The 14080-nt window shown below is 42.4% G+C and overlaps 1 long non-coding RNA gene across 1 annotated transcript; it reads left to right on the top strand.

Moving 5' to 3' along the window:
• Nucleotides 1–7239: 7239 nt before the first annotated feature.
• Nucleotides 7240–13124, top strand: LOC135522858 (uncharacterized). Its single transcript, XR_010452730.1, has 3 exons — nt 7240–7325; nt 12109–12915; nt 13002–13124. It is a non-coding gene; the product is annotated as an uncharacterized LOC135522858 (long non-coding RNA).
• The last annotated feature ends 956 nt before the right edge of the window (nt 13125–14080 follow it).

Raw genomic sequence — 14080 nt, 5'->3', positions numbered from 1 at the left:
GGAGTAGATGTTGAATTGACATCTGTGCCCAGTGTTTTTGTTCTGTCGTATTAGTGAGTAGTGAGTTGCTTTGCAAATGAAAAGGAATATTTTCTTTAAAACTCAGCACAGCTGTGATAGAATATCTGCAGTTTGTCCATGTTGCAAATAATGTGGACAGGTCATTGGACCTCCTGAACTAACCCCCACTGGGGTCAGTAGGCCAGCAGGATAGCTAGAACCAAGAGCAGAGCTTGGTGAGACATAGTCCCTTCAATACACTCTTTGGATCTTGTCAGGACTTAAGACCAGGCTCTCACTGGGTGACTGATCTTTGCTCTCCGCACAGCAAAAGGAAGTAACCAGCATGACAGACTTCCCCAATTTCAGTGTGTGTGTGTGTGTGTGTGTGGGTGTGTGTGTATTTGTGTGTGTGTGTGTGTGTGTGTGTGTGTGTGTGAGAAAGATAATGAGTGTGAGACACAGACACACAGACAGAGACAGAGAGAGAGAGAGAGAGAAAGAAAGAGAAAGAAAGAGAAAGAGAGAGAGACACTCTCTTCAACATATATGCTGTATCGACAAATTGCTGAGGGCACTAGAACAGTCTGCAGCACCCGGCCTCACCCTACTAGAATCTGAAGTCAAATGTCTACTGTTTGCTGATGATCAGGTGTTTCTGTCCCCAACCAAGGGGGGCCTACAGCAGCACCTAGATCTTCTGCAAAGATTCTGTCAGACCTGGGCCCTGACAGTAAATCTCAGTAAGATAAAAATAATGGTGTTCAAAAAAAGGTCCAGTTCCCAGGACCACGAATACAAATGCATCTAGACACTGTTGCCTTAAAGCACACAAAAAACGGTTCATACCTCGGCCTAAACATCAGCGCCACAGGTAACTTCCACAAAGCTGTGAATGATCTGAGAGACAAGGCAAGAAGGGCCTTCTATGCAATCAATAGGAACGAAAAATTCAACATACCAATTAGGATCTGGCTAAAAATACTTAAATCAGTTACAGAACACATTGCCCTTTATGGTTGTGAGGTCTGAGGTCCGCTCACCAACCAAGAATTCACAAAATGGGACAAACACCAAATGGAGACTCTGCATGCAGAATTCTGCAAAAATACCCTCTGTGTACAACGTAAAACACAAAATAAAGCATTCAGATTAGAATTAGGCCGATACCCGCTAATTATCAAAATCCATAAAAGAGACGTTAAATTCTACAACCACCTAAAAGGAAAAAATTCCCAAACCTTCCATAACAAAGCCATCACCTATAGATAAATAAACCTAGAGAAGAGCCTCCCAAGCAAGCTGGTCCTGGGGCTCTGTTCACAAACACAAACAGACCTCACAGAGCCCCAGGACAGCAACACAATTAGACCCAACCAAATCATTAGAAAGCAAAAAGATAATTACTTGACACATTGGAAAGAATTTACAAAGACAACTGAGCAAACTAGAATGCTATTTGGCCCTAAACAGAGAGTACACAGTGGCAGAATACCTGACCACTGTGACTAACCCAAACTTAAGGAAAGCTTTGACTATGTACAGACTCAGTGAGCATAGCCTTGCTATTGAGAAAGGCCGCCCGAAGGCAGACCTGACTCTCAAGAGGAGACAGGCTATGTGCTCACTGCCCACAAAATGAGGTGGAACCTGAGCTGCACTTCCTAACCTCGAAGCCAAATGTATGACTGTATTAGAGACACATTTTTCCCTCAGATTACACAGACCCACAAAGAATTTGAAAACAAATCCAATTTTGTTAAACTATACATATCTATTGGGTGAAATACCACAGTGTGCAATCACAGCAGCAAGATTTGTGAACTGTTGCTACAAGAAAAGGGCAACCAGTGAAGAACAAACACTATTGTAAATACAACCTATATTTATGTTTATTTATTTTCCCTTTTGTACTTTAACTATTTGCACATCATTACAACACTGTATTTAGACATAATATGACATTTGAAATGTCTTTATTATTTTGGAACTTTTGTAAGTGTAATGTTTACTGTTAATTTTGTATTGTTTAATTCACTAAGTGTTTATTAACTATTTCACTTGCTTTGACAATGTAAACATATGTTTCCCATGCCAGAAAAGCCCTCAGATTGAAATGAAATTGAGAGAGAGAGAGAGAGAGAGAGAGAGTGACTAATTTAACTTCTCTGCTCTCCGATATAAATGGTTCTCTATTGGCATAGACAACTACCGTTATGAGCTTGTACAGAATACACATAATATAAATACTCCTTTGACTGATCTGATTGATTATTTAGCATCTTATAGCATATAGCATGAAAAATGTCTCACCTAACATGTAATGAGATGATTGTGGACTTCAGGAAACAGCAGAGGGAACACCCCCCTATCCACATCGATGGAACAGTAGTGGAGAGAGTAGCAAGTTTTAAGTTCCTCGGCATACACATCACAGACAAACTGAATTGGTCCACTCACACAGACAGCATCGTGAAGAAGGCGCAGCAGCGTCTCTTCAACCTCAGGAGGCTGAAGAAATTTGGCTTGTCACCAAAAGCACTCACAAACTTCTACAGATGCACAATCGAGAGCATCCTGGCGGGCTGTATCACCGCCTGGTACGGCAACTGCTCCGCCCTCAACCGTAAGGCTCTCCAGAGGGTAGTGAGGTCTGCACAACGCATCACCGGGGGCAAACTACCTGCCCTCCAGGACACCTACACCACCCGATGTTACAGGAAGGCCATAAAGATCATCAAGGACATCAACCACCCGAGCCACTGCCTGTTCACCCCGCTATCATCCAGAAGGCGAGGTCAGTACAGGTGCATCAAAGCTGGGACCGAGAGACTGAAAAACAGCTTCTATCAAGGCCATCAGACTGTTAAACAGCCACCACTAACATTGAGTGGCTGCTGCCAACACACTGACACTGACTCAACTCCAGCCACTTTAATAATGGGAATTGATGGGAAATTATGTAAATATATCTCTAGCCACTTTAAACAATGCTACCTTATATAATGTTACTTACCCTACATTATTCATCTCATATGCATACGTATATACTGTACTCTATATCATCGACTGCATCCTTATGTAATACATGTATCACTAGCGACTTTAACTATGCCACTTTGTTTACATACTCATCTCATATGTATATACTGTACTCGATACCATCTACTGTATCTTGCCTATGCTGCTCTGTACCATCACTCATTCATATATCCTTATGTACATATTCTTTATCCCCTTACACTGTGTATAAGACAGTAGTTTAGGAATTGTTAGTTAGATTACTTGTTGGTTATTACTGCATTGTCGGAACTGGAAGCACAAGCATTTCGCTACACTCGCATTAACATCTGCTAACCATGTGTATGTGACAAATAAAATTTGATTTTCTAATTATTGAACATATACTATACTGCATTTGCACACTCTCTGCTAAAGTCTTTCATTTGCACGCTCTCTGCTAGTCTTTCTAAAAGTTGGTCAACAATATAACATTGACTCTAAAACAATTTGCAGTTGCAAGTTTAACAAATATTTCTTAAGTTTAGAATGGGAGTACACCACATATAAATTCCTTAACCTGATTTTGAGAAATGGAGGAAATTGAAAATGTTTTCGAACAGCAGTCAAGATGCACAAATGTCTTGTTGTGTAGTACATGATTACAATTTAGTTGGGCGCAATGATTGGCAGCACGAGAGACGGCGAGAGACAGCCAAACCAAAGATTTGTATAACTAACCCAAGATAGACCAGAGCCTGTCGTTTCCAATGGAAGCAAATTAATCATGGTGTGCAAAACAAGCAAGGATGTGGGCAGAGCCAGTGAGCTAGTGAGATCCTATTGGCGCGTCCTAGCATTTTTTTTGTTGCATTTTTCCGTTAGGGAACGCCTACTCAATGTGCGTGTGTGATAACTCAATTCGCCCTTGCACTCCTTCGAAACAACGCTTTTTTAAAAACACGTTTGGCAAAGTCTACACAACACAGTCAACTATGTGTTTTACAGATTCTAGTTTTGGAAACAGAAAACTGTATGGAGATCAAATGTTTAATCGATGAGTAAATTTGCAGAATGTCAGCCAAAATCCATCTCGCTCCATCTTCTCCCACTTTTGGCCACTGCAATTCCTCTCATCACCATATTTGGTAGTGAGCGAAAACAACAACCGGATGCTTCACATTTAAACATCCGGTGAAATATCTGACTCATTGTTCTATCTGTGGCCAAGCGATACCGCAAGCGAGCGCACTTGGTTCCGGCCCGTTCTTCGCTTCTTGTTGTTGTGAGCTTGGTAAATTAAGACTACGATGAAACTGATATTTTTTTTTTGGAATACTAACAACAATCGCTGCTGGCAATACTGGGGTGGTGGTAAACACACCGGGAACAGTCTCCAAACTCTTGACGTCTCCAAACACCGCATGAGGCTTTCGGTGGAATACCGCTGAACTCAGACGGGTGGACTACTCACACCCCTCCGCCGGACCTGTCCTCATCTATCCCCAGCTATGGAACCTCGCAAACTGGCTGCCATACAGTATTGATTTCGGTACGGGTGTCAGTTTGCCATTCTGGTATTCGGTCGCTGTGTCTTCCTGAGGCAGGTGATGAGTCAGTCCGTCTCCAGCTCTGTATGGACACCTGGAAGACCGAGGAATTCCGTCTCATGCTACGGGACACTAGCGGAACAACGGGTCGGGGTGTGATAAGACAGCACGATGTTTACATTATTACCAGGCAGGCAGGCAGGCATGGATGTTCAGAAGTTTTGCCATGACACTATTACATTACCCATGGGCTCATTTAGCTCCTTTTGCACCACAGTATCTCTACTTGCACATCCATCTTTTGCACATCTACCATGCCAGTGTTTAATTGCCATATTGTAATTACTTCGCCACCATGGCCTGTTTATTGCCTAAACTCCCTTATTTGACCTTATTTGCACTCACTGTATATATATTTTTTTCCTACTGTATTATTGACTGTATATTTTGTTCATTCCATGTGTAACTCTGTGTTGTTGTATGTGTCGAACTGCTATGCTTTATCTTGGCCAGGTCGCAGTTGCAAATGAGAACTTGTTCTCAACTAGCTTACCTGGTTAAATAAAGGTGAAATAAAAAAAAAAAAAAATGCTTAATTTTGACAGGCATTCATTGAACTGTCAGTTATTTGAAACAGATCATTAATAGTAAAACAAATAGTTAAACTACGTTCTTGTCATCAAACATTCCCGCTAGGTTTATATAGGCTGTACATTACTGCTATGCTGTCCAATCTCTTCCAAAAACAGCTCCAACATGACATCAGTACAAGAACTACAGTCATTATACTACCAGGGAACAAAAACTGGTAGGTGGCCAATTTCAGTGTGATAAAATGAGCTTCACTTTTATTCTCTCATGTCTTCCAGTCCGTTGCAGAGTTTGACCTGAGGTGCTACACTATGAGGTGAAGTCGGCAAAATGCCACGAGGTGAGTTTGGCCATGCCCCCTCATGACCACATCAGCTTCAACTTCCACTGCCAGCAGGAGGCTCAGGAGTGGGCCACCGTGGTGATGTCATCACTCAGAGAGGCACATAGGGGTCAGTTACCACCTACAATGGCAAGAAAAAGTATGTGAACCCTTTGGAATTACCTGGATTTCTGCATAAATTGGTCGTCAAATTTGATCTGATCTTCATCTAAGTCATGACAATAGACAAACCGTGTGCTTAAACTAATAACACACACATTCTTGTATTTTTCTTGTCTATATTGAATACCTCATTTAAACATTCAGAGTGTAGGTTGGAAAAAGTATGTAAAGCCCTAAGATAATGGCTTCTCCAAAAACTAATTGGAGTCAGCTAACCTGGAGTCCAATCAATTAGATGAGATTGGAGATGTTGGTTAGAGCGGCCTTGCCCTATAAATAACACACAAAATGTGAGTTTACTATTCACAAGAAGCATTGCCTGATGTGATCCATGCCTCGAACAAAAGAGATCTCAGAAGACCTAAGATTAAGAATTGTTGACTTGCATAAAGCTGGCAAACTTTACAAAAGTATTTCTAAAAGCCTTGATGTTCATCAGTTCACGGTAAGACAAATTGTCTATAAATTGAGAAAGTTCAGCACTGTTGCTACTCTCCCTAGGAGTGGCCATCCTGCAAAGATGACTGCAAGAGCACAGCGCAGAATTCTCAATGAGGTTAAGAAGAATCCTAGAGTGTCAGCTAAAGACTTACAGAAATCTCTGGAACATGCTAACATCTCTGACGAGTCTACGATATATAAAACATTAAACAAGAATTGTGTTCAAGGGAGGACACCACGGAAGAAGCCACTGCTGTCCAAAAAAAACATTGCTGCACGTCTGAAGTTTGCAAAAGAGCCCCCGGATTTTCCACAGCTTTACCTGCAAAATATTCTGTGGACAGATGAAATTACAGTTGCGTTTTTTGGAAAGAACACACAACACTATGTGTGGAGAAAAAAAGGCACAGCACACCAACATCAATACCTCATCCCAACTGTAAAGTATGGTGGAGGGAGCATCACGGTTTGAGGCTGCTTTGCTGCCTCAGGGACTGGACAGCTAGCCAACATCGACAGAGAAATGAACTCCCAAGTTTGTCAACATTTTGCAGGAGAATGTTAGGCTATCTGTCCCCCAATTGAAGCTCAACAGAAGTTGGGTGATGCAACAGGACAATGGCCCAAAATACAGAAGTAAATCAACAACCGAATGGCTTCAACAGAAGAAAATACGCCTTCTGGAGTGTCCTAGTCCTGACCTCAACCCGATTTGATATGCTGTGGCATGACCTCGAGAGCAGTTCACACCGTTTCGTAAAGAGGAATGGTCCAAAATTCCTCCTGACCATTGATTGTGTAGGTCTGATCCGCAAACCTTGTTTGGTTGAGGTTATTGCTGCCAAAGGAGGGTCAACCATTTATTTAATTCTAGGGTTCACATACTTTTCCCACCCGCACTGTGAATATTTACAGTGTGTTCAAAAAAGACATGAAAATGTATAATTGTTTGTGTGTTATTAGTTTAAGCAGACTGTTTGTCTATTATGACCTAGATGAGGATCAGATCAAATTTTATGACCAATTTATGCAGAAATCCAGTTATTTCCAAAGGGTTCACATACAGTGGCAAAAAAAAGTATCTCTATTCTCTCTGACCTGTTTGTCCAGTTAATTCTATTCCGAGCCTTCCTGTGCTCTAATAACCCGAGTCCTCTCCTCGTCTCCTGACCCCTCAGTGGCAGCCAGCCCTCCCACCGATGACAGACAGCTGCCTCTGGAGGCCTTACCACGCACAGGTAGCCCTACACAATATGGTTGCATTATGGGCAATTCCACATGAACGGAATTAAGCTGAGAATCAGATATTTCACTTTAAAATGTATGCCAAATGAAAAGCCATGATTGCAAAGTTAAACTATACAACTTTATATGATGGAACAAAAAGCACTGCCCGTCATTCTGTTACCAAACTTTGCATCTGTACTGTTCTTCAAGTAAGGGAATTCACCCCCGTAGTGGACAAAAATGAATGGCAAATTATTGGCATAGGACAAACCATGTACACATTGGCCAATACCACCCAAAGCGGCGTTGATTCATGCAAAGTTTACTTCAATTGCCATATGGCTATTGCCAGTTGTAACACTTCAAAAATCCAACAGGTGGCGATTGCGCTCCACCATGGTTTTTCATATTGATATTGGACTCCAAGTCAACATCCAAAAGCCAAATTTTGAAAAAATGAATTTTTTCAAAAAAACTTATCACCCCTTAAAAAAGTGCTTTCTGGACCGTTTTTCGAAATTCTTTCGCTTTTTTTTGACAATTACACATGTATAAGAACTGTATGAAAATACTTTTGTCCAATTTCATTATTTTAATTTTTTAAAATTTTTTACTTACATTATTGCATATGTTTTGTCCATCTGCAATATGATTTCATAGGAAGTCAGAAGTCAAAAGTCAAAAATTATTAAATTTCATAAAAAACTTCACACACCCCTAAAAAAGTGCTTTCTGGACCGTTTTTCGAAATGTTTTCGAATTTTGTGTCAGTTACACACGTATAAGAACTGTATCAACATACTTTAGTCATATTTTATTATCATAATTTTTTTTTTTTTTTTTTACTTGCGCATTATTGCATGTGTTTTGTCCATCTGCAATATGATTTCATAGGAAGTCAAAAGTCAAAAATTATTAAATTTCATAAAAAACTTCACACACCCCTAAAAAAGTGCTTTCTGGACCGTTTTTCGAAAAAATTTCGAATTTTGTGTCAGTTACACACGTATAAGAACTGTATATACATACTTTAGTCATATTTTATTATCATAATGTTTTTTTTTTTTGCTTGTGCATAAGGCATATGTTTTGTGGGGGCCAAATGTCAAAAAATTTGACATTCTCAAAAATCCTTCAGAAATGCAAAATTGACTGGCCTGATGAACTCGGGATGGCCGGGCAGTGATTGTTGTTCCTTTCAATCACTCGTGGTGTTGATTTCATCATGTCCATTTGTTTATGTTTTCTCACTTTTGCAAAGTCACTGTGCATTTGCCATATGGTTAACTGGGCATTCACCATCACCAATTTGTCATGCTATAAAAATCATGCAGGAATGCCAAATTGACTGGCCCGATGAACTCGGGATGGCTTGGCAGTGATTCTGGTACCTCTCCATCGCTCGTTAGGGTTGATTCCAGAATGTCCATTTGGTGATTTTTCTCACTCTTTCAAAGTCACTGTGCATTTGCCATATGGTTAACTGGGCATTCACCATCACCAATTTGTCATGCCATAAAAATCATGCAGGAATGCCAAATTGACTGGCCCGATGAACTCGGGATGGTTGGGCAGTGATTCTGGTACCTCTCCATCGCTCGTTTGGGTTGATTTCAGAATGTCGCTTTTGGTGATGGTACCTCACTGTTAAAACATATTGCAAATGTTTTCTCACTTTTGCAAAGTCACTGAAAATTTGTGCAGGAATGACAAATTGACTGGCCCGATGAACTCGGGATGGCTTGGCAGTGATTCTGGTACCTCTCCATCGCTCATTAGGGTTGATTTCAGAATGTCCATTTGGTAATGTTTTCTCACTCTTTCAAAGTCACTGTGCATTTGCCATATGGTTAACTGGGCATTCACCATCACCAATTTGTCATGCCATAAAAATCATGCAGGAATGCCAAATTGACTGGCCCGATGCCATAGGGATGGCTGGGCAGTGATACTGGTACCTCTCCATCGCTCGTTTGGGTTGATTTCAGAATGTCGCTTTTGGTGATGGTACCTCACCGCTAAACATATTGCTAATGGACAAGAGTCACCTGCAAGTCACCGTCCATCAGTCAATTTGATATCATTCTGACACCAAACTGATACAAACTGACACCAAACCCACTTTTCCCAACTCATTTAGGAGCCAAGTATAACATACTTCAGAGCTGGCCCAAAATTCACAAGGCCTTCGGTACAAAACATTAAAAAACCATAAAACACATAGTTACTTTCTAGCTGCGGGGCCAGTTTGGACATTATGTGTAGTCCTATGTGAGGCGACCCCGAATCCCGAGTTTCGGCTCGATAGGTCATTGTCCGAGTAAAAGCCTAATTGGTGCTGAAAATCCACTTTTTTCCATGCCTTGCTACGGGGTCCTTGAATGAGCTATCGGACCGAGATGTTGGGTTCTGTCTCTATGGGCCGAGACGGTCACAATGCACCTAGTCTTGTGTCTCTGGGACATTTCTAAATGTCGCCATTTTCGTAATGGTCAAAATGAATTGAAGTCATTGCAAATGTTCGACGCTGTTTCTCGGTCCGAGAACCTCCTAGAGCGCCGTAACTCACCACGCACTATCTACCTGAGGTCTAGAACAGGATTCTAAAGTTTCGGAACTCTAGGTCTGACGGTTCTTTTTTAGCTCGAACAAAGCTAACTATTGGAGGCACTGTCAGTCTCTACACACCCCAATACGTCCCTCCATCCAAGTTGTGTATCTGTGTGATTTATTTTTCCTTTGAATTTTTATGGGAAAAATGACTGATTTACAGTTCATGGGGGTTGTCTAATCACACATATGAAGTTTTGGACAGATCTGATTTTTTTAACCCTTCCAAACAGCCCCTGAGACACCAATTATGGCACTTCCGGTTGGCACAGGAAGCTATAAATACACACATGTCTTGACTGACATAGAAACCTAGGGAATCCTGAGTTTTAAGTCTTTAAGTTGAGAATTGACTGATCTACACAGGGTTGAATAATGCAGAGGCCTTTTCACCTTTCGATGTGATGTACATCCAAATACCTTTTGGGTCAATTTAACCACTTCCGGTTGCTCCAGGAAGCTTAGAATCGACACAGGTAGACCTCATAGTGGTCTGATGGAATGTCATAGAAGACAGGTTCATACAGCATTCATAACCCATAAAGACCCCAGGTTGTATTTAGGGGAGCAGGCAATGTATTCCTATGGGGAGAGAAGTCAATGCACACTGTTTTTATGTAAACACCTTCTTTTAACTGTGAAAGGTTAATGCCACACAGTCAAGGTTAGGCTTGCACAGATCGGGAGGACCTTAGGAACAGTCCTGTGTTTGAATTGTCCTTCTAAACCTAACGGTTCCGCCGCTGTCACCCAAAATCAAATGACATTGTGGTGCAGGCTTCATTGTGGGCCTATTTTTCTCATGGTCGCTGCGCTCAGACCGAGTGAGCTACGGTCAAGCGGGGCACCTCGTTGGACTCGGCCCTGCCTTGGGATTATGTTTATGCCATTGCCTGCTCTCTGTGTCTTTAAACACCACGCTTTGTCACTCCATCCTTGCTGTGTGTGTGTGTGAGAGCTTTTCTTTGACATCTGTTGGGAAAAATGACTGATTTACAGTTCATGGGGGTTGTCTAATCACACATATGAAGTTTTGGACAGATCTGATTTTTTTTAACCCTTCCAAACAGCCCCTGAGACACCAATTATGGCACTTCCGGTTGGCACAGGAAGCTATAAATAAACTCATATCCTCATTGGGGTATGCCTTTACAGAATCCTGAGTTTTAAGTCTTTACATTAAGAACTGAGTTATTTACGGAGGGTTTAGTGAGTGTGTGTTATTTCAGAAAATCATAGAAAATCACAGAAATGTCGCAGAGCTCCGCAGCACATTTTAAAAATATTCGTATGAACACCCTGCAACTGGATCTGTAACCGTTGAAAAAAAAAAACACCTATATCTGAACATCACGATCTGGTCATCGTACGATTTCTCTTAAATGACGATAGATAAATGGCCGATTTTTTTTTTTATTGACACCGGAGGCTCCTTGACTTTGACGTGAAGTGAAAAAATCTTTTCTCTATTTTCATTTTGGACCTTTAATCCCAGAAATATGGCCATAACTCAAAAACCGTTGAGGCCTAGACGCCATCTTGTTCGGGGCCATCTTCCCATAATGCCAAACCTACACTCACCAAGTTTCGGCTTCGAAATATTTTCAGTTTTCGAGATATGGCACGTCGTGATTCGGGATGTTTTGTCCAATAGCAATATGATTGCTTATGCCCTCTTGTGGGATATTCCGGCATAGCGCAAAAAATGGGCCAAAATTTGTTTATTTTATTAAACGAAAACCGAATGTCCGACAAAGTTCATTTGATGACTTCCCGGTAGGTCTGGCCCTGCCGCTCGCCCGACGCCGTCCCCGAATTTTTAAAATGTTTTCGGACGTCTAGTAAGGGACCGTACAGTTCCAATAGGGACTTTCTCACTAACCATACGGTGATTGTCAAAATGTTCCCTTAGGGTATGTAAATGCGTCTTTGTAACATTTTCTGTGGAAATTGTTAAAAGTAGTCCTTGTGCATATTGTATAGTTTGTTTGACTTTTCAATCATTGGTTTTTGTTTGGCATACATTTTAAAGTGACATCGGAGTGTAGGCATCATTTTGAATTGTCCTTGTGCTTCATGTGAATACTTAATAGCGGTTGTGTGTACATAGGCCTAGTTTCTACCCTTTTCAATGGCTCACTGTCCCTGCCTCTTGGTTTCTTCCTTGTCTCCACTGGTCTGTAGAGGAGATGTGTGCTGACCTGACCAGGGTCATCGAGGCTGGTGACATCCAGGCGGCCTCCATCTAGGCTGCTGCCCTAGCTCATCAGCAGGCAGGGCTGAAGATCCAGCCCTCTGAGAGGAGCTACAGAGACACAGAGCTTATGGAGAGGGTTAAGAGCTCTAGAGCTCCTGGGTAGAAGAGAAAGTTATTGAAGAATTCAGAATATAACTTTGTAGGACAGGAAATGCATATTTTAGGAGTTGATGACGATTGTATATTTTTGTGAAAGTTTGGCTGTAGTGGTTGAGGATTCTTCATCATCCTGTTGTGTCACGGTGAAAGTGTTCCCCCACACAACCATTGACCTGCTGCTTGAGTATTGCAGTCTGAACAGCTGAAACAATGTATATAAAAAAGTTTAAATTTAAATTGAGTTCTCTATAAAATTTATTTAGCTATAAAATAGTTTTAACATGAAAACCTTTCTGTCAACGTTTATTTGTCTTTCTGTCTGTCCCTCTGTCTCCTAGGTATTCCTGGAGTATGGCTTCCATCCGCGGGTGCAGTGCTGGGTCATCGGCCAGTGTCTGTGTGCCGAGCAGCGCTCTCTGGCATCATATTGGGTGCGCAGGGATGGAGACACGGCCTTCCTGTACCTCCTCTCCGCCTGCCAGGCCTGCCTCACATGGCAGCTGCTCCAGCAGGACCAGGAGAGTACCCTCCTCACCCGCGCTACCCCACCTCACGGGCCCCCAGCAATTTCCCCACATCCCAGGACTGGAGGGGTTACAGTACCCTGCCACTAAGACTGAGCCACAGCAGCAAGGGTGAGACTGCTAAACACGCACACACCATTGACATAAGGACCCATTGTTGGCACCCTCCTGACCAAGCGTTGTTCCTGTCCCTGTAGGTTCAAATGGAACAGGGCCAAATGGAGCAGGGGCAGAGAGGCTGAACATCAGTGAAATCAAAGACCTCATCAACCTGGAGATGCCACAACTCAATGATGCACTTAGTCCCAAGAAATCAGGCCCGCAGGTACACACAAGCTCTGTACAATACCCCTTGGTAATAATTGAATAACTATTTGACTCGGCTTAATGGATTTTACCCTCAGCATAACTGATACATACCTAGATGCTGTAAGTTGACATACAGTAGATATCCATCTACACACCTGCAAAGACGCTCTTGCTGTGTCTCAGTGTTGGGCCTGCCCCTTTTGTACGTACATAAACAAGCCAATGTGGCCTGGCTGTGAGATCTGCAGTACAGACCGTCCAGAGTTCTACTGTTTCTGGAAGCCACAAACCAGACCCTCTGGAGTCCACCGCATACAGCAGGAAGAAGAAACTGTCCAACAGTACCAGCAGGTAGGATGGTTTTAAGCTCAGACAGATCCACACCCACATACTCCCTCACTCATACATGTAAACACATTCAAATAGTGCTGATGCAAGCTGTCAGACCGTGCCGACAGGACAGGTAGGACTCTCTGATGTAGACACACACATGCACACTCTTGCACGTACACAGTTGAAAGTGAATGACTGTAGTTTAAAGGTTTGTTAAGGGAAAGGCTTAGTAGGATAATGTAAGGGTTGAGATGACATGGGAAGGTAGGATGGGCTCTCAAAGGCTGACTCTTCTTTTCTGTCTCTGTATTTTTAAAGGATAAAGGGAGAAGAGAGCTGGGGGGGCGCGGGTGCTCAAAATGAGTCCCTACTGGAAAACTTGGACCAGGACTACTGACTCGCACGCTCCACGTATCATCACAGAAAGAGACCTGCACGCTCCACGTATCATCACAGAAAGAGACTCGCACGCTCCACGTATCATCACAGAAAGAGACTCGCACGCTCCACGCATCATCACAGAAAGAGACTCGCACGCTCCACGCATCATCACAGAAAGAGACTCGCACGCTCCACGCATCATCACAGAAAGAGACCTGCACGCTCCACGCATCATCACAGAAAGAGACTCGCA

Source organism: Oncorhynchus masou, chromosome 30 (assembly GCF_036934945.1).
Source record: "Oncorhynchus masou masou isolate Uvic2021 chromosome 30, UVic_Omas_1.1, whole genome shotgun sequence".
In the NCBI taxonomy this organism is placed as follows: Eukaryota; Metazoa; Chordata; class Actinopteri; order Salmoniformes; family Salmonidae; genus Oncorhynchus; species Oncorhynchus masou.
Note: the sequence above shows the minus strand (reverse complement) of the source record. Positions and strands in the feature narration are given on the sequence as shown.